The following is an 18,296-nucleotide window of genomic DNA, read 5'->3' as shown; positions in this document are numbered from 1 at the left end:
GGACACGCTTCAACATGACAAGCGTGCCGAAAATATATTCAAAAACAACGGTCTGCGGCAGTTTCTGTGTTGGTTATCTTTTGTCATCGATGCCGTCTTTGGTTTCCCTTCTGTGTTGCTCTTTGTCTCTTTCTCCCTCTCCGCCTCACCCGGCCTGAAGCTCCGCAGTAAGAAGCCTTGGTGCCCTCATTTTTCCCTGGCAGTTCTAAGGACACATGTGCCTTTAAGGGAAGACAGAGACAGAAAGACACATGGGTGGGCAACGGAGGCAGTGTTGTTTTTAGAAGCTCGATTTGAGTCCTCCCCGCTTTCAAGCCCTCCCACTCCGGTGGACTTCATACCACGGGAAACTTTACCAGCAGCCTTTCCCCCAAATACTTGACAATTGGAAAAAAGCTCATGTAGCTGTTAGTGAACTACAGTCCTGTTAAGGTTTCTTGGTGTGGTGATCAACAGTAACACAAACTATTTTTCTTTTAATGAAACCAGCCTTACTTCAATTGACTCATACTGGATTCAGACATAGAAGCGACTGATACGGCGTGTTGAGGTGATGCTGAACTCAATCTCAGAAGCCATTGGCCTGATGACGGATGAGTCCCCGCAAGTTTGGGGTTATATTTTCGTGGTGCAGCCAGTGGATATCTGGTCACATGGTCCCAACGGTCCTGGTATACTTTGGTTAGCCAAACAGTGTGTGTATTGTGTGCTTCATATCATGCAATACATTGGTTATTTGTAGAAGGTAGAATTCCTTCTGAACTGTCTTGGTGGCCTGATGATCATGATCATGATTTGATCTTTGCATATAATGAAATTACAAATGGGATGAACTCCACCTTGAATTTTTATTTATTCACCTTTAAGGGAGATTTATTTGACTGTTAAGTAGTTTGTATCATATCTTTGTATGCATTAAAGTGGAATTATTTCAGTCATAATAAGGTGCCGTTCATTGCTCTTTCAACAAGTGGATGCAATGTGTCATATTGTGATTCATCGCGTGAAGATAATTAAAAGATGTTTTTATACTGAGATACAGATGGCGAGGTCAAGATTCTCTCATGCTCAAGAAATGATTTGTCTGAAATTAGAAACTCAAGTGCAGCAAAGCCCGAGAGGCCGACTGGACACGCAGCCGATCGCAGACTCATAATATTACTCACAAGATTTTGAACACGCCAAAGAAAGGGGAGAAAGTCCTTTGAATACTTAAGGGTTGCTTCACAGCGATGGAGTAGTGAGGAAAATTGCACACCTGACAGAAGGGATGCTGATAATAATTAGGCGTTACGACCACTGTTCACCGTCTACAGGGAGAATTGTTATAATTAGGTAACAGCAGGCCAGGCCTGGTCCATCAACATCAAACATGTTGATGGGTCCTCTTCTCCAATTACATCTCCTTTTCACCTGACTCTCTCTGATTCTGCTCCATGCTGGGAGGAATGGGTCTGTATACAGTATTTATATATACATGAACGAGGCTTTGCTCTGCGTGAGATTGCTGGTGAGCAGTATGTGGGGATTCAGGATAAAGGTGTCGTAGAGGAAACAAGCCTTTAAGGACGCGCCGTGATGCCATGAGCCTTTGACTCACACCAGCCCATCAGAGCCCACCAAGACACACAGTGAAAAGGGAACTCTGTTTGGATTTCAACCAGAAATAGTATCTCGTTTACGATGTTATTTAAAAAGTAATTACATACTCTGAAGCCACATGAGAGTCTGTAAGTGAGGCCATTTAAGTGCTGACTCTACCTATGTCTCAACCTGTGTTTATACAGCAGAAGCAAAGAAAAAGGACTGATTCCCTTCCGGCCCTCCCATTCACTTGGAGGTGATCACAGTATGAGAGGAACATCACGTTTGAGGAGAAAGGAGAAACATTGCGCACATCTGTAAGATGCGTTTAGTGTCTGCAGATTTGAGCCCGTATGAATACACACTGGGAGCTGAGAGCCGTTCTGAGATACGAAATCAAAATAAAGGAGTCCAAAGTCGAGTGTACTCATTGGCTCTTTAATTTCTTGGCAGCTTGGAACAGACCGCTTGTGCACAGCTGGAAATTGCTGCCTCGACATTAAAGGTCAGAGAGTTCACCCAAGACGCCGGAATACATCATTCAGGGAGCGCAAATATCCCCGTCACATTGGAAAGAAATGTGGCCATTAGATTTCAACATCTTGGTTGGAAAGATGACAGCTTGACCTAAGGGAAACCTCTTGGAGTTTAAAAAGAAAATGGAAGTGGTTCAAGTGAATGTGCGATACACATGGGCAATATTTATTTATAGTTCAACTGCCAGCCTCAGTGTGGCCCATATGGACCCCTGATGCAGAAACACAAGAACATTTGCTAGAAAATGGAACCACTACAAAATCAACATTCAGGAGAAATTAAACGAGATAACATTTGTTTTCTTTTGTGATTCTTATTTTGATTTCCAGGGAAGAAAAGTCGGGCCTCAAGTGCGCTCCAATTTTGTCAGCGCTTTTATTCTTGTGAAGTTATCGCTGAGCAAATATGCGATAACACTGAAAGACAAATGTCTTCATTGTGGTCTGGTTCTCTGCGTCTTTTCTTAGTTTCAGTACCAAGCTTGAACTGCGTGTCTCCAATCGAGGCGTGTTTGTTTTTTAATAGGTGGCGTCTCGTCATACATAGCAACACAAAACCATCCGTCACACCTTCCGATGCATCATCGGCCATTATTAAAAGTTATAGTTTGCATGGTAGCCAGAGCTGAAACTTGCTGCTTTGTTAACATAAACGAGGTATATGAACAAATTGCTTTTCAGTTTAATGAATTAAGCAGCTGTTCATACATGTTTATTCAGCTCGGCACTCTACATTGAACAACAATAACACATTTTGAATACCCAGCAATGTTAAATTCTTCAAGTGTTTCATGTTTTGATTGTGATTGCTCTTATTTTTCAGCCGCATGCCCGGTTTGGTCTCCTGTGGCGCTGGCAGGACGACAGAAGAGCCGGGCCGAGTACTGGAAGAGTACGTTTATGTGAACATCCTCAACCGGAGCAGCTCCCCTCATCAGCAGGGAGCACTTTTGTGTCCGGATAAAGACGAAGGAGGCAAAGAAAGAGAGCAAACAGGTTAGAGAATCAATTTTTTTTTTTGTATCTTACTGTTTCTAAGACGAAGGTTGTCTTTATCAAAGCTCTACTCACAAAAACGGAAAATAATTCTCAAAACCCTGAAAATCTTTTACGGACCCTTCATTTAAAACTTTATGAACTCTTTCAATAAATGTAGCCTAATATAAAACGCTAGTAAATTTCGAGCCTTTGCCATGCTTCGAACACAAATGGAATGGGAAAACAAACTTGTAATACTTAGAATTGGTTTATTACCAATACTCATATCAGCAAAATGATTAACTGACCGGTAGGGTTGGGTATCGAGAATCGAGAATCGAATGGAATCGAAACTAGCTTTGCGATTTACCCGGTATCGTTCAAAAGTTTAAAATTCGATTCCTAGTTTCGATTCTCAGTCCGCCGGCGCCGACCGGAAATAGAAACCGCTGAACACCAACAAAGAAGCGTCCACCGGAAGTGTTGGCGTAACAGCGCGATCGAACATGTATAGCGTGCGTCGGCGGTCCAAAGTGTGGTTACACTTTTCGAAACAAACCGAAAACTCGGCAAAAAAAACCTCCCGGTTGTTGTATATTGTGACGCATCAGACCAGTGTGCGCGGTGGTGCCGGGTGCCCAGAGCGGAGCGGTCCGATCTGTTAAAATGAGCAGTGAGGCTGGCGCTGCAAAGAAAAAAAAAAAGATTGTACTAGCCCTCCCCGCGTCGACCGCCAGCAGCCCCCCGTCAGCGAAAGTGTCCCTGATTTGAGGTTGGGAGAGTTGCGCGCCCCCCCCCCTCCCCTCCGTGTGCCCCGTGTTTGACGCGCTGCCTCCTCCTCTGATTCCAAGGGTTCGTCCATCAGTGGGAGCAAGGTAACGTTTAAGTACCTGCAGTATCATACACTCACGTGTAAATGTGTTTTTGTGAGGTTTCAAAAATAAAGCTCTCTGGAGGAAAGTGTACCCCTGTTATTGTATGTTTATACAATATTCAAGTTCATAGTTATATTGTAGTTGAAAACAGCCCTGTTAGAAATTCATAGTAAAGTTAATAAAAAGTTCATAGAATTAACATTGATGGAGAAGGTCAGACTATTTCCTTCAGAAAGACCCTTGGTTAGCTAGCTCATTTAAAATATCTTAAACTTAAACTTTTTTGACCCTGCCTCTTAAAAGAATCGGAATCGAGAATCGCTGGGAACCGGAATCGAAACAAGGAATCGGAATCGGAATCGCTCAAATTCAAACGATACCCAACCCTACTGACCGGCAACATATGCACATTCAAATCATTCTAGTGAACCGCAAAGATAATACACAATATTCCAAAACTCTTTCTCCATTGTTGTGCAAAGCCATCAGCGAACCTAAATCCTATTTTTACTGTAGTGGCGACGGTAAGGTGAAGTTACTCAGAGTTTGCCATTTTTTTAACATTCACTCCTCGGTGCAGCTGATGGAGTCAATCAGCACTTCATGCACCTTCCATTCACAATAAGATCTAACGCATCAATAGAAAACGGACCCGTCACCGGTCCCAATACAGGAGATCTATTTTAAAACAGCCTGAATATTCTTGTGCTTCTAAATGTGTCACGGATCTGACCTCACACAAGTGCATGTGCAGTGATTGAGTAAATGCTTGAGGCTTTTGGAATTGAGTTTAGCGCTGTAGTGAAAGCATTAGTTACTGTATCCAGTTATATATTATGTCATCTCCCCCTGCTTTTATTGCACTTGTTTTACTGGAAACACTGTCATTAGTGCTGCCAGTACTTTACTTTCCCCTGCTATTAAATTCTGTGCACGTGCACATGTGAGTGCGCTGTGTGTGACATGCAGAGATAGAGTAAAAGAAGTAATTGATGCAATTATTTCGTCTCTATCGCAGCCTCTGCCGACACTGAGGGAAACCTGGCTGCTTTAACAATGCAATGCAAAGTAAACCCAACTACCTTATTCATTATGAATGTTATCATCATTATTATTATAACGATGTGGTGTAGGATTGTTAAAGTATAAAACATAACACAAATATGTCTTTCGGGCTTGTGCTGATCAGTGATTGTATTGGACATCCACGATTCATAAAGGCCACCAAGATGAAGGCAATCTTATTTCACTCAGTACCAGAACTAAGATGGTATTCAAATAAACTCTGAATTATTTAGAGATGTTTCAGCATGTTGGCACTCAAGTCCCAGCACTCAGTGCGTGAATTTTAGATGCTTAATTATAAATGTTTTCCACGGTTCTGAAATACTGCGTCCTCACACTTTTAACATCGTACTTGTCACATTATGCCACGTTGTGGACTGAATAGATAACGAGTGTATAAGTTGACAGGGACAATTCATTAATTAATGTAAACTCCCGGGTCAGGATGTCTCGTTTTGTTAAATGTGGACACGTCTTTGCATGTTGAAAAGCACCCAGAGTCTCCGTGGGCGTGACTAGTGTCCTTGAACGCACCACTCATGGAGGAAACGGCTTCTCTTTGAAAACAAATACAGGAACGCTCCCTTCGACTTTTGGAAGTAGTGGCTTAGTTTAAGGGCTAATATGAGCATTCCAAAAAGTTTATAGGAAAAAAAAAATAGGAAAAAGAAAACTCAAAGCCAACCTATAATGCCTTGTATTTTAATTGCATTAATAATGTGTACTAATAGATGAATTCAGAGATCAAAGTGAATATGATACTTCACATGTGTGATTAGCTTAGCTTCCCATAAAAACAGCTGTGACCTGGGAAATGTGAACTTTATCGATCATCACAGAGTCAAATCTGATCGTGATGAAATATAAAATAGTAATAGTTCTGCCTTCACAAATAAATCCTCTTTACTTTAACGTCTGAAAGCCCTTTGGCCCTCCTATGGTGATCAGTCAGTCATTTGAAATTGCTTTGCTTCAGACAGGTATAAAAGCCCAACGGCCTCAAAGAGCCCTTTACTCTACGAGGCTATCGGGGGAACCAAGAGTACAGAAAAACACACACAACTGCTGCCTGAGTCACAAATCAACAGCGGTGGGCTGAAATGCACTTGCATTGTGCTCTCCGGCAGGCCGACATGGTGACGCCAACGCGTGCTTTGCTTTGACCAAAGAGTCTGAAACCAAACCTGGCTTAAAAAGGCTTTATCGGAGAAATGAAGGTTAAAGGTTAAATAAATCTCTACGTAATTAGCGTAGCGTCTAGCTGATGCAGGGGGTTCCGTGTAAGATCACCAGTGTTAGTTTAGGTAATGTTAATTAATTTTTCCAGGGGTGCCAAGCGGAGAGTATGTAGACGTTAACATTGTTTCGGCTTTCAATCAGCAGAGCAACTATTCACTGTCAAGACTATAAAAAAGTCAACTATTGACTTGCTTGATGAGATTGAGGAGGACATTAAGCCTGTCACTCTGAGATCTCAGAGCCATTAACAGTGTTGTTATAATTTGCTCAATGCATCAACGCTTCAGATGGCAACTTGCAGTCACACGTTGGCTGTTCTCCTGGGATGCTGCAGCTTTCCATCTGCGTGTGTCAGATGCTTTATGCAGTATTGTTTCTTGGAGAGATGTGTCCACTTTCCACACACAAGGCAGGGAGAGAGCTTTGAATGTTGCACGCTCCTCGTTAGCTGAAAGGTGCTGTAGGTGGCAATATTTTCAGAAAGATCATGGTCCGTACAGACGGAAAGGACATGGCGAGGGATGAATTGATATAATGAAAAAAGTCTTTGGTGTTACCATGTTAGCCAATGCTGTCTTCCAATTACAGCCGTTAATAGTGGGCTTCAGTTTAGAAGCACATCCGATGATACAAATCTTATCTTCATCTTTGCACTTAGCTGCAGCATCACTTGCCACTGAAATGTTCTCTTTGAGGCCGGTTATTCATGTGACATTATATAATGTGTGTGTTCACTGAAAACTAACTTAGCCTAAGCTAACCTTTGGCTATGGAGTTGCACGATTTCTTCTTCTTTGTGTGCCCCATGTTCCGTAGCGCTGAACCCTTCTCTCCAAGCTTCTCACCTGAAACTGACAATCGGTGCAGAAGCTCCACAGTTGTGTGATTGCCAGCGATGTGGATGCTAATGAACACAAGCCTGTAACAGCAACTTCCCCAGGCGACACTGTGCAGAAGAGAGTGATTTATTCTCCCATTTACATGAGTGTGTGTGTGTGTGTGTGCGTTAGCACCTATGCATCATACGTGGAAGGGATTAAAACCTGTTGGGGCAATGTTGTTAAAAAAAGATAATGATTGAAATGGGAGGAATGGAAGAAGAGAAAATGCTTTGAGGGATGAGTACTGATGGTGAATACAAAGGAATGTTTTTTGTGTGTGTCTTCTGACACTATGTAACAATCAAACTAGACAATCCTGCTTTAATTATGAACCAAACTCAATCTGAACATATAAAAGAGCCTATAAAGCAATTTTGGGCTCATTGATCAAGTAGCAGCAACATTTTGAATACATTTCTATCCCTCTGTGTTTGTGTGTGTTATTATTAATTCAGGTTTGTGTGCATGTATTCCTTTATGAGAAAGGGTTTTGTGCTTGTGTGTGCGTGTGTGTGTGCTTAAGGGTGTGTGTCTAGAGTATTTTCCATGAAGACAGTTGGAGGGCTGACGGAATTAAGCATTAAATTACCTCAGAGTTTGAGTCCCGTTGGGTGTGTGAATGCTTATTATGACTCCACCGCTTTGCTTTTTGACCTTTTCCCAGTATCTCAGATGTCAAAAGAGGCTGCAATTTGTCCTTTTTGGGCGGTATTTATCTGGGAAAAGCAGATGGATGAAGGTTACTGTTGCTCGGTTTAGATTAAAAAACACATTTCAGGCAGCTTGGAACCAAAATGGCACTTGGGAAGGACGATAACCCGTTCATTTTACCTGAGCGATGGAACCTGCTGCATCATTTGCATATGCAGATTTTTCTTTTGCCTTTATAGTCGACTTTGACGTTTTTCAACCTGGACTGGTTCACGTGTTTATGTTGTTTTTTGGAAAAAGTCCTATAAATTAGACATTAAAACATTGGAATATAAAGTCCAGGTGTCAAAGAGTGAGCGGAGTTGCCGTTTTGCGTGTAGGAGGAGCTCCGTGTGTGTGTGTTAGTGAGCACCACACCAGCGTTGGTGTGCACATTCATGCTTCCAAGTGAAATAATCCTACGGATTGGGATGAATTGGATGATGTCCAATTATTATGAATTAAAAATTGGACTCGTTTCTCAGAGGCACACAATATTTGCACAATATTTGCTGTGTGCGCCCATGCTTTGGCCATCCTTGTGAAACTACTGTCGTGGTCAGTATGAAGAACCGGTAAAAATAGAAGTGAGGTGGTGATACTATTAGACGTTAGCAGAGGTCCGCTTTTGTCTCTGTTTTTTTTTAACGTGTGTTAAACCTTTTATATTTTAATGTAGCGGCATTGTAAACCTTTTCCCGCTCATATCCTGTTTATTTAACCGCATTTAACTTACGTCGATTTGATTAACATTCAACATTAAGACTCACTTTCTCCACTGCCATTGGCCTAAAAATAAAAGGGCCATGAGCCTGAAAAAGCGGCCCGGTTTGTGCAACACGGTGTCTGGCCTACTAAAACAGGTTATTTCTACTTCTCCTCGTCTCACTCCTGTGTCTCATGTATCTCATGTTCCTGCCTCTCCTGCTCCGTTTCCGTGGGGTTGCCGTGGCTTTCAGTGGGCCGTATATATCCTGTGTCCAGCCTGTACTACTCCTGCTTACATTAGGTTGCATCACATGTCCTGTCCCTCCTTTGAAGCATGACGTGCACCATTACAGAGCTCATGCTTTCAGCTGCCAGACAGAAGCCAAAAAGTCGCTTACTAAGTTCTTTCCAAATCCATTTGCTGCCCTCTCTGTGTTTGTAGAGGTTCCTGTGAGATTTTATCCCGTAACGTTGCCTCACACTACTTGTGAGCCAACATAACTGGCGCCTTGAAGCACTGACGTGCGGCGAGGTTGGTGGCTGGCGAGGCAATGACTCAAAGTCAGATTCACAAATATATGAATTCAACAAAGTAGCATGACTTCACCATTCGACTGGCTGCTTGCACGAGGACTACTGGTTGTGTTTCATGTCCCGTATGGTATATTCTTTCATAAAACGGCCGTTTTTAGCTTTCGCAACCGATTTTAGGGCACTTTTTAGCCAAAGAGGACGGTGCTAATCATCAAACCAACTTCTGGTGCTAGGCTAACAAACGTGATGTTCCCAAGGTTGGTCGGCTGTTGCATAGCAACCGGCAATTACGGGGATCTTCTGTAGGCTGCTGAAATGCGACGGTGGTGTAAAAGTCCTCTTTATCTTCTTTTAGTTTCAACGATCTCAATAGACATCATTGCTCGGGGCGTCCCTGTTTCATCATTCTTCAGTGGCCGCACGTCACTGCCTTGAAGTAATTATCAGGACCTTCTGCCATGGTCGGTGAAGTGGGGAGCAGAGGGGAAGGACGATCACAAACGAGACAAGAGAAAGGCTGTCCTGAGCAGCACACTGACCTAATACCATAATTATCCTAATTAGAGAGTCCGAAAGGCGGCACCGATACAGATAACCGACAGCTAATCTCAGAGGAAGCTGGGATGTGGCTAATGAGGAGCAAAAAAGTAACAGACACCTTTGTCCAGTTCCAGTGCCGCCTGCCCAATCTCTCCCTACTGAAGTGCACATCCGTCCACTACGGCCTGAATAAGCGATGTATGATTGAGTGAATTATATAGTATATAATTTTGCATTTACACCACTCAATTTTACTCACTGAAATGTAGATCACATTTTTCAACATTGTTTAGACTGTATTTATAAATTGTGTAGATAGAGATGAACACAAGAGAACATCCTCACACATCCTCCTCTTTCATAATATCTTTCAAATGTCCATATTAAAATGTATTTTGTAGAAATATTTTACATTTAGACGATGTAAAATATTTCTACTACAGGTGTGAATCCAGCAAGCCGAGAGGGTCGGAGACCACAGGAAAAGGAACAGTAGGAGAACACGAGAGAGAAAGAGACATCTCCCATATGTAGCGAGCCGTACATGTTGCATAAGCCGACCGAGATGGTGCTGTAATCAGTATGCTCGCACAAACCTAATCCAAAGGCAGCCGCTACACAACAGCAGTTCTGCCAAAAGTATACATCATGACTGATAATCAGAGGTTGGAACACGGTAATGAAGAGCAACGCCATCAAAGAAAAAAATGAAGCTTCATTTCCCCCCTAATTCTTTGACTATCTTTTAGTTTTCTGTGTACCCACCATGTGTATTGCAGCAGTGCCATGATATTTCTATACAGGCTCCATTCCTTGCAGAAAAAGAGGCAGGTGGGTGACATTTTGACCACATTTGTCCAAAAAGGCTTGTTAGCACAGACAGGGCAGCGCCTGCATCCTGAAGCATGACTTATACATTTACAGCATCCAGGACGGCAAAATTTTACTCCAGGGATCCGATGAAAACAGCTATTAATGCCTCCTCTGTTTCATTGAGGTCTTCAATATCTCCAGGCACGCTTGGGCGTAATAACACTCATGTCTCACTGCACCAACTCAAAGCCTCTGCAACTGCACAGACAAGTTGTCTTCACTGTGCAAAACATGACAATCAATTTGACAATTAGCTGTTGGCAATTAAAGATATTTGCACAATTCCCTGCTGATCTTCCTCCTTCTAATAAAAGGAGTGTGGTGTGAGTCGAGAGAGCAGCACAGCATTCAACAAGAATGAGGACATTTGAAACAGCTCGTTACTCACAGCTGATCTCATGGAGTGAAGCAAAAAGCAAAGCAATTTAAAGAGAGCTTGAGCAAAAGAATTGGATGTCCAAGTTGTTTATTGCTCTGATGACAGTTGTGAGTCGTAATGGAGGTTCTTCTGAGAGCAGGTAGCCTGCAGTTGTTACTTTCTATCTTCCACTTAAGCAGCGGCTCGGATTTCATCCTGCTGTCAGTGATTCCGTTTTTCTGTGTTTCTATAGCAACAAATTGCTTTAATTGGTGTTTTTATCGCGTTGTTTAGCAGGTTCGGGGATGGTGACACGTACGCTGCGAGCTACGGATTTGAGTGTGATTATACGGCATTGTTTATATTAGTTTTAGGAAGTTATTACTGGGTCTTAATTTGTGTATGTGGTTGGGACTGAATGTGGATGCTCACTCACACACACACACACACACACACACACACACACACACACACACACACACACACACACACACACACACACACACACACACACACACTCTCTCTCTCTCTCTCTCATCTCAAGCACACATCAAATTGCCCAGAAGACAAAACTGGAGCACTAAATGAGGAGCGTGTGTCGTCTGAGACCTAGCCCTGTGTAAATTTAAACTTGTGAATGGTGTCAGGGTCATCTCATCTAGGCTAACTCGGAAGAAGAGCGACCTGTTCGCTGCTTTGTGCACAAACCGCACGCCGTGTGGGTCGGTAAACAGGCGTAAATCCTTAGAAGGTTTTCTCCAAGACCAATTCAAAATGAGAGAAAATGACTTTTAACAAAGTATTCAAATGCTCAAAATGTGTTTGCTTGTGCCCTGTATTGTATCACAGCGTTATTTTCACCCATGGCCGTCGACCTCGGACACGTTCCTCCTTTATGAGAAGTAGAGAAACTCTGCAGCATTAGTCGCACCGAGTGTGATGTGTGAGCATCACTTGGCGCCGCAGTCAGCAGTCAAGCGTGAAACCGTTGTTCTCCGTCACAGGCCTTATGCTTCTAACGCCCACATGCATGTGTCACGGGGGGGAGAAAACACCGTTGGGCAGAGGAAGGGGAAGAGTGGGCGGGAAACAACTCGAGGGAGGGGGATGGGATGCAGAGATGGACGGAGCGCAAGTGATCAATGTGATGCGGGACTTGATGGGTTGTTTCACAAGCGTGCGGTTTTTAGTTTCTGATTACCACATAGTGCTGCTGGACATTATTACCACTGAGGGGCCAGACCCTTTTGTTGTTGTTGTTTTTTTAAATTGGATCTCCTGCTGTGGCCAGCTGGAGGGTGTCAGGAAGAAGGAAACAAAAATGGGGAAAAAAAAGCCAGACATAATTACGAGAGCAAAGACTTACCCGTGCCAAGCTGTTAGAAATGTGTGAGCGAGAGAGAGAGAGAGAGTGAGAGAGAGAGAGAGTGAGAGAGAGAAAATAGCAGATAAAAATGGGGATGACAGCTTCAAAAAGTTGTGAAGCAGCCGGAGGACAATGCGAGCGAGAATGAGACTTTACTTTTTTTTAAAAATCTGTTTACTCTCCTCAAAGTGGTTCTCCTACTCTCCCTTCTCTTACCCCTCATGCACTTTCTTTCTAATTCGTACATTTCTGAGTGTCTGTCAGAGAAGACTGACTCCTGAGATGGGGAACAAAATGTTCCCTCTACAACAACTTTTGTTTTTTGTGGTTCATTCAACCAAGTCCGGCATCCGTCAGACATCTGATCACCTCATGAATCAAAGCTGCATCCAATACTGGATCTGGATCTGAAATCTGGACGTAGTGAGAGAATGACTGAAAGGGGAGGGCTGTTAACAGGAAGTGGTTAAATGAGCTTACATTACTCCCACTGTATCTAACCCTGATAATAACAGGCAGACAAATGCTCACATTTTTAACAATTCTTTAACATTGTTTTGCAATCACTGCTGGGTCATATTAAACTTATTTATCCCTTTGGCATTTTGTTACACTGAATTGGAGACACACAATCAGAAACACAAACAAACAAAAGTCCATTCTTTAAACACTGTGCAATTCTCTCTGATTGGGTTGGGGTTCCAGCATGGAGGGATATTTCAGACACACACTGATGCACTGAATTGGCAATCAGAATCATTTTAGTAATTGCGTTGTCTTAAAGCAAAATCAAAATCATTAAAGCGCAAGTGAGTTTATAGCAATTTGGCAATTTGTTTGACAACTATAAACACGTTTTATTTTTATCTTCGCCGCATGTTATAACGAACATTCAATATGAGAATTAAAAGATATTAAGGCTGCTAAAGCATGTGTGGATTGACAGATTTTTGCCACACTATTTACCAAATGTCTCACGGTGCGTCTTTGTAAAATGCCGGGATGATTTGTATTACATTTAAAAACCGGTATGTGCTACACCCATTGCTTGACATGTGCATATCAATGAAAAGATATCAAAAAAAGTACGACAGCGGCTGATAACGTTTCTTCTCTCACAATCTGCATCAGGCAGATCCATCCTTAACCTTTACGTGTGATGTACCTCAGATCTAGCATCCAGAGTGCTTTCTGAGAGAGATCAGATATCAGAGGCCAATGGCCAACATTTTGTAGGAGGAGGGTGAAACTACTTTATCAGTACATGTCCGGTCTCCGTGGCTCCAGGGAACGACTCCGTACGGCTTCTTGTGGCCTCGTAATCCAATTCATCAGCTGAAGAGTGTCAGCCCCGATAAATCTCACTTTGAATTGTGACTGAATGTGGGGTCAGAATGTAACCCCTTGATGGGCAATCGTATCGGAATAAGCGTATATAAATATATACGTATAGATACGGCAATATGCTCTCGTTCCATTCCCTGCTCTGACGGCTGTAATTGCGTGTGACAAATGTGACAGAATGCTAATTAGGAGAAGTGGCAGTTAGTTAAAATGCCCCAGTGTGAGATAATACACCTCACCGCGGGAGGTTGAGCCTCGGGGACACCACGGGGGAGACAGCGGGGGGGAGGGGGGGGGGGGAGCGAGTATCTGGCTTCCGGGAGAGAAAGATGGCACGGGTAACCTTTGGAGATGTGGCCGCGATGCAAAGTGCTCTTCACTTTCAATCCGTGCGTCTTTGGAGGCGATGCAGGACGATGCGAGAACGGAGCGGCGTCTCCTCCCAGCATTTTTCCAACCACTTGGACTGAGCTGAATATTCAGAAGCAGCGACAGATTGCTTCCCACTGCGTCATCTGGGATTATTTTTGTGAGCACTTCTGGTTTTTCGGACTACGCCAGAGACTTGAGCCCGCTGAACTGTTGATGACACAAACGAGCCTCAGCAGCACCGCAGAGCATCCACGGAGGGAATTGAACTTCTTTCTAAAAAAACCTCCCAGTCCAAACCTGTCCACGTCCACAGAGCCGCAGACTCTGGGTGATTTATGACGCTGAATGCTGGGGAAAGGCAACTCCAGGCCTCCTGCACGCTGAATACTGTACAAAGGGGTACATCTTCGTAGACGAAAGCCTACCCTCTTAATGACAAAAAGAAACTTCTTCCCCTCTCCTTGTTTTTGTTTCTGTCTGTGAGCTTTTGTCCCTGGAGGTGAAACATCTCAAGGCCCACACACACACCTCCTGCAATTAGTTTTGCTCTGAACTATCAACGTGCCACCATCGTGATTGGATCTCATGTGGAAATCTGTGTTCTGTTCTCCCTCGCATGTGTTTGTGTCTAATTCTGTTCTATTTGTTTTTCCATTTCTGTTTGCAATTTCTCAGAACTTACTTTCCTCATTTTCCCCCACTAATCACAAGACGTGGTCTGTGCTCTCTTCTGTCCCGGCTCACTCTGGGTTTATTCTCAGTGTCGCCGTCCTCCATTTTTTCTCTCGCTCCATCGCTTTAACCGAGCGGCGCTCTCTCTCTGCTTGTCTCGCCTCCTCTCTCTCTTCTCGGGTGGAGTTAAGTCTTTAAAAGAGAATCAAACAAAGAAAGCAACAGAGTTTAGTCATTGCCAAGAGCGAGAGGAGATGAACAAAACCCTCAAATCTCTCTCTCTCTCTCGTCTCTCCCTCCCAACACACCCTCTGTCCTCACCTCTCCTCCTCCTCCCTGTTTGTTCGCTCTTTTTGGGTCTTTCTTCTCCGTCCTTTACTTGTATATCTCTGCAGGTGTACATGTTTTATGTAATATTCTTTTTTTTCGTCTGGCTTTGTGACGGTTGGTGTTCTGAATTCAGTCCAGAGAATTCTTTCTCGTGATCTTTCACCCTCACACACTGCTTCCCTCGCACACACTCCCCGGGATCTGACGAGCAAGTGGGAGTTTAATAACACGATCTGTCGCAGCTCGTCTCCAATCGGGTCTCGAGCCCTTTGTTCTTTCTATCGCCCCCTTTTCCGCAGTTCACACGTCCCTGTTTCTCCTCTTTTTCCTCTGCCTCCATTTTCTCCCCATCTCTCGTTTGCTCACATCCCTCGGGTCACGGTTGGTATTGTACCTTATGGGATGAACGTTTTTACCTGTGACATTCGAAACGTGTAAAGTAAGTATATAAAGAGCCAAGTACCATATGTTAGACATACATGGAACTTGACTTGGTGGTTGGTGCTTGACGGAAGACAGTACAATAATGACAACATAGTGCAGCAATAAGATAAAAATAAAAGTATAATAAAATATATGCTATGGGTTAGTACGCTAAAGCTAGGGGTTAGTAAGTTGAGAAATAAAGATAAAATTAAAAATAAAGATAAAGTGAACCAGCTAAACAGAAAGTGACAAGTGAAAGTGCCAAAGTGAATGAACATGGGAGTGAGAGTCAGTCAGGGGGGGCCCCGGGCTCTGTCCATGAGCCCGACTGCCGAAGGGAAGAAACTGTTCGTGTGGCGGGAGGTCCTTGTCCTGATGGACCTCAGCCTTCTGCCGGATGGAAGGCGCACAAACAGTTCATGTCCAGGGTGAGAGGGGTCAGCTACAATCTTTCTGGCCCGCTTCAAGGTCCTGGAAGCGAACAAGTCTTGGAGAGATGTCACAGACGATGTGATTGGAAATCTCTTCAGAAGCTTTGCTATTGCGATTTGATTAGTGAGGTGGAAGTCCGCCTTCCTTAATTATAGCTACCGAGTTACATTGTGATGTGAACACAAATGAAGGTTAGACTTTTGTGGCTTCTTATTGCTTGTTTATTTGCCTGTCATCTAATCAGGCATCATGGTGATAAGGCGACGGGAGCCAAATTATTTGTATAAACGAGTCTCGGGGGGTCTGGAAAACAATGACGCGCAAACATGATGGATACATATTCTTCATTTAGAAGAAAAACTGGCAACGTGCAGAAATGGCGGTTCATTCATTATCACATTTTAGGCATCCTCCACGAGTGTAACCAAAGGAAGGATAAGCGTCGGTACCACCTTCCATTGCCTCCACCACCATCAGCGCTAACAGGAAGAGACGGGGACTTAACCACCAACCACGGCACTAATGAATGACCCCGGGTAGCACGCGTCAGCTGCTGCCTGCAATACCTCACAGGGGGACCAATGGGATTTAGCTCTCGTCTTACTAGAGCAGCTTGCGTGGGTTTGCACGGAGTTCTGGCCCTTATGATTATGATATCGGTATTTACATATAATACATAATTGAAGTAATAGAAAAAGTGATGTATCAAAGGCCAGCATTCATTCATGGACAAAGAAGCATACATCTATCTGTCCATCTGTTTATCCATCCATCCATCAGCTTTTTGCATTTTGTCTGCCAACCTGCTTTGCCTCCCTAATGTGATGTGATAATACTGGCGATCTTAAGGTCACTGAACCGTAAGGAGCACCGTCAGGCAAAGGACAGGGAACGGTATTTCACGCTGTTACGTAACGTCTTCACTACGTTTTCTCTCTCCATCTCTTTTTGGTTGTTGTTGTTGTGCTTCTGCCGGCAGCTAGGCATTGGCCTAGTTTAGCACTGCAGAAGGTTTGTAAGCACACCTCCCCCCCCAGAAGAAAACAATGATAATGTGTAATTAAAGAAGAACAGGTTCCAAATCTATCTGTGTAAAGTTACACGTGCACAGAAGAAGTGTAGTGCAGATGCTCAGAGGTTCCTGCATGCTCTGGACGTGCATCATGGAGGAACAAACAATGTGCATACACCCCCACTAAGACTCACACACACACACACACACACACACACACACACACTGCTTCTCTTGCATCGATGCATGACGGCCGATTCCTTCTCTTCAGAGCATGTAACATTTTGATTCTTTTGATGTACTGCTTTCTTCAAGACCTCAAAATCCAAACCCTCCTCACGACTGTATGTAGAAAATGAAGGTAAGCACAACCACAACAGGAAAAATCAATCAAAGTGCAGTTGTTTACAGCAGTTTAACCTCGGACTTTGCGTTCCAGGCTTTCTGAATAGGTTCCCGAAAGTAACAGAACAAAATTGTTCAACCACATGGAGAGAAACGGTCAAGCCGAGTCTTTGTGTTATTATTTATTCTCACCATTTCTCTTTTAGATCTCTATTGGAAAATATGACTGAACTTTGATCAATATTCAAATTATAAATCTATTTAATCCAACATCTGGGGAGGGGGATTTTGACATGAACGTTGCTGAATTTAAGCCTTTGTGATGGCATTCTTTTCTGTCCCTTTCTGTATTTTAATCATTTGAATCCCCCGTGGGAATCAAGCACCGACGGGACATTAAAGCGCCGCTCCGTTAACCCTCGCCGGTTCCTCCCCCCTCTCGCGTCCCCACAAACTTCCTTCCTCGCATGTGAAGGCTTTTTAAATACTGTTGACTAAGGCAAAGATCGGAAATTCTGTTTACCGCCATCTCTGAACCAAAGTGAGTGTGCTCATTATTCTGGAGGATTAGCGCTCCCCGCAGGTTCCCTTTTGCTGCTTGGGTTCGTTCGGAGGCGCGCGTTGCGACGTTTAACTGCATAACTATTTGCAATAAATGTTTGCTTCCCCGAATCAAGTGCCTGTGACGGTATAACGGGTGATAAGGGAATTGAGGAGAGTAGTGAGACGAAGTGAGAGACGTGGGCCCTTTAATTGGTTCGGGCCTCTTGATTTTTAACGTAACACGGAGCGATCCCACAGTGCGCCCGTTTGGTGAACGTTAGCGTCATCGAAGGGCATCCAATCTTCTGAAGCTCCAACCCTGGCAGTGTTAGTGGCCCATTTTAAACCGCGGCGGCTGAACTATAATTTACATCTGGCGAACGCCGCAGCGGGGAAAGGGAGGCCGTTAAGCTTCTAGAAACAAAATAAATCTTTTTGGTTGCATTTAAAAGTGCAAACTGCATCCTTGCTTTTTCTCCCTCTCCTCCACTGGAGTTTTTCTTAGCATGGTGGGTTACCTCAGAATTCCTCAACATTGTGGGATGCGATTAGGCTCCCGGAATATTTATCACTCGCATATTAATAGTCAGCAC

At 43.6% G+C, this 18,296-nt stretch overlaps 1 protein-coding gene across 1 annotated transcript in view; it reads left to right on the top strand.

The window, feature by feature from the left end:
• The window catches only part of LOC119220617 (protein phosphatase 1 regulatory subunit 29), a 43,851-nt gene that overhangs the window by 7,580 nt on the left and 17,975 nt on the right, over nucleotides 1-18,296 (top strand). The window contains exon 2 of the mRNA XM_037476728.2: nucleotides 2,944-3,116. The gene's annotated coding sequence lies outside the window, so the exon portion shown is untranslated. The remainder of the gene's footprint in view (nucleotides 1-2,943; nucleotides 3,117-18,296) is intronic.

The sequence above is a fragment of the Pungitius pungitius genome, chromosome 12, assembly GCF_949316345.1.
Source record: "Pungitius pungitius chromosome 12, fPunPun2.1, whole genome shotgun sequence".
NCBI lineage: Eukaryota > Metazoa > Chordata > Actinopteri > Perciformes > Gasterosteidae > Pungitius > Pungitius pungitius.
Note: the sequence above shows the minus strand (reverse complement) of the source record. Positions and strands in the feature narration are given on the sequence as shown.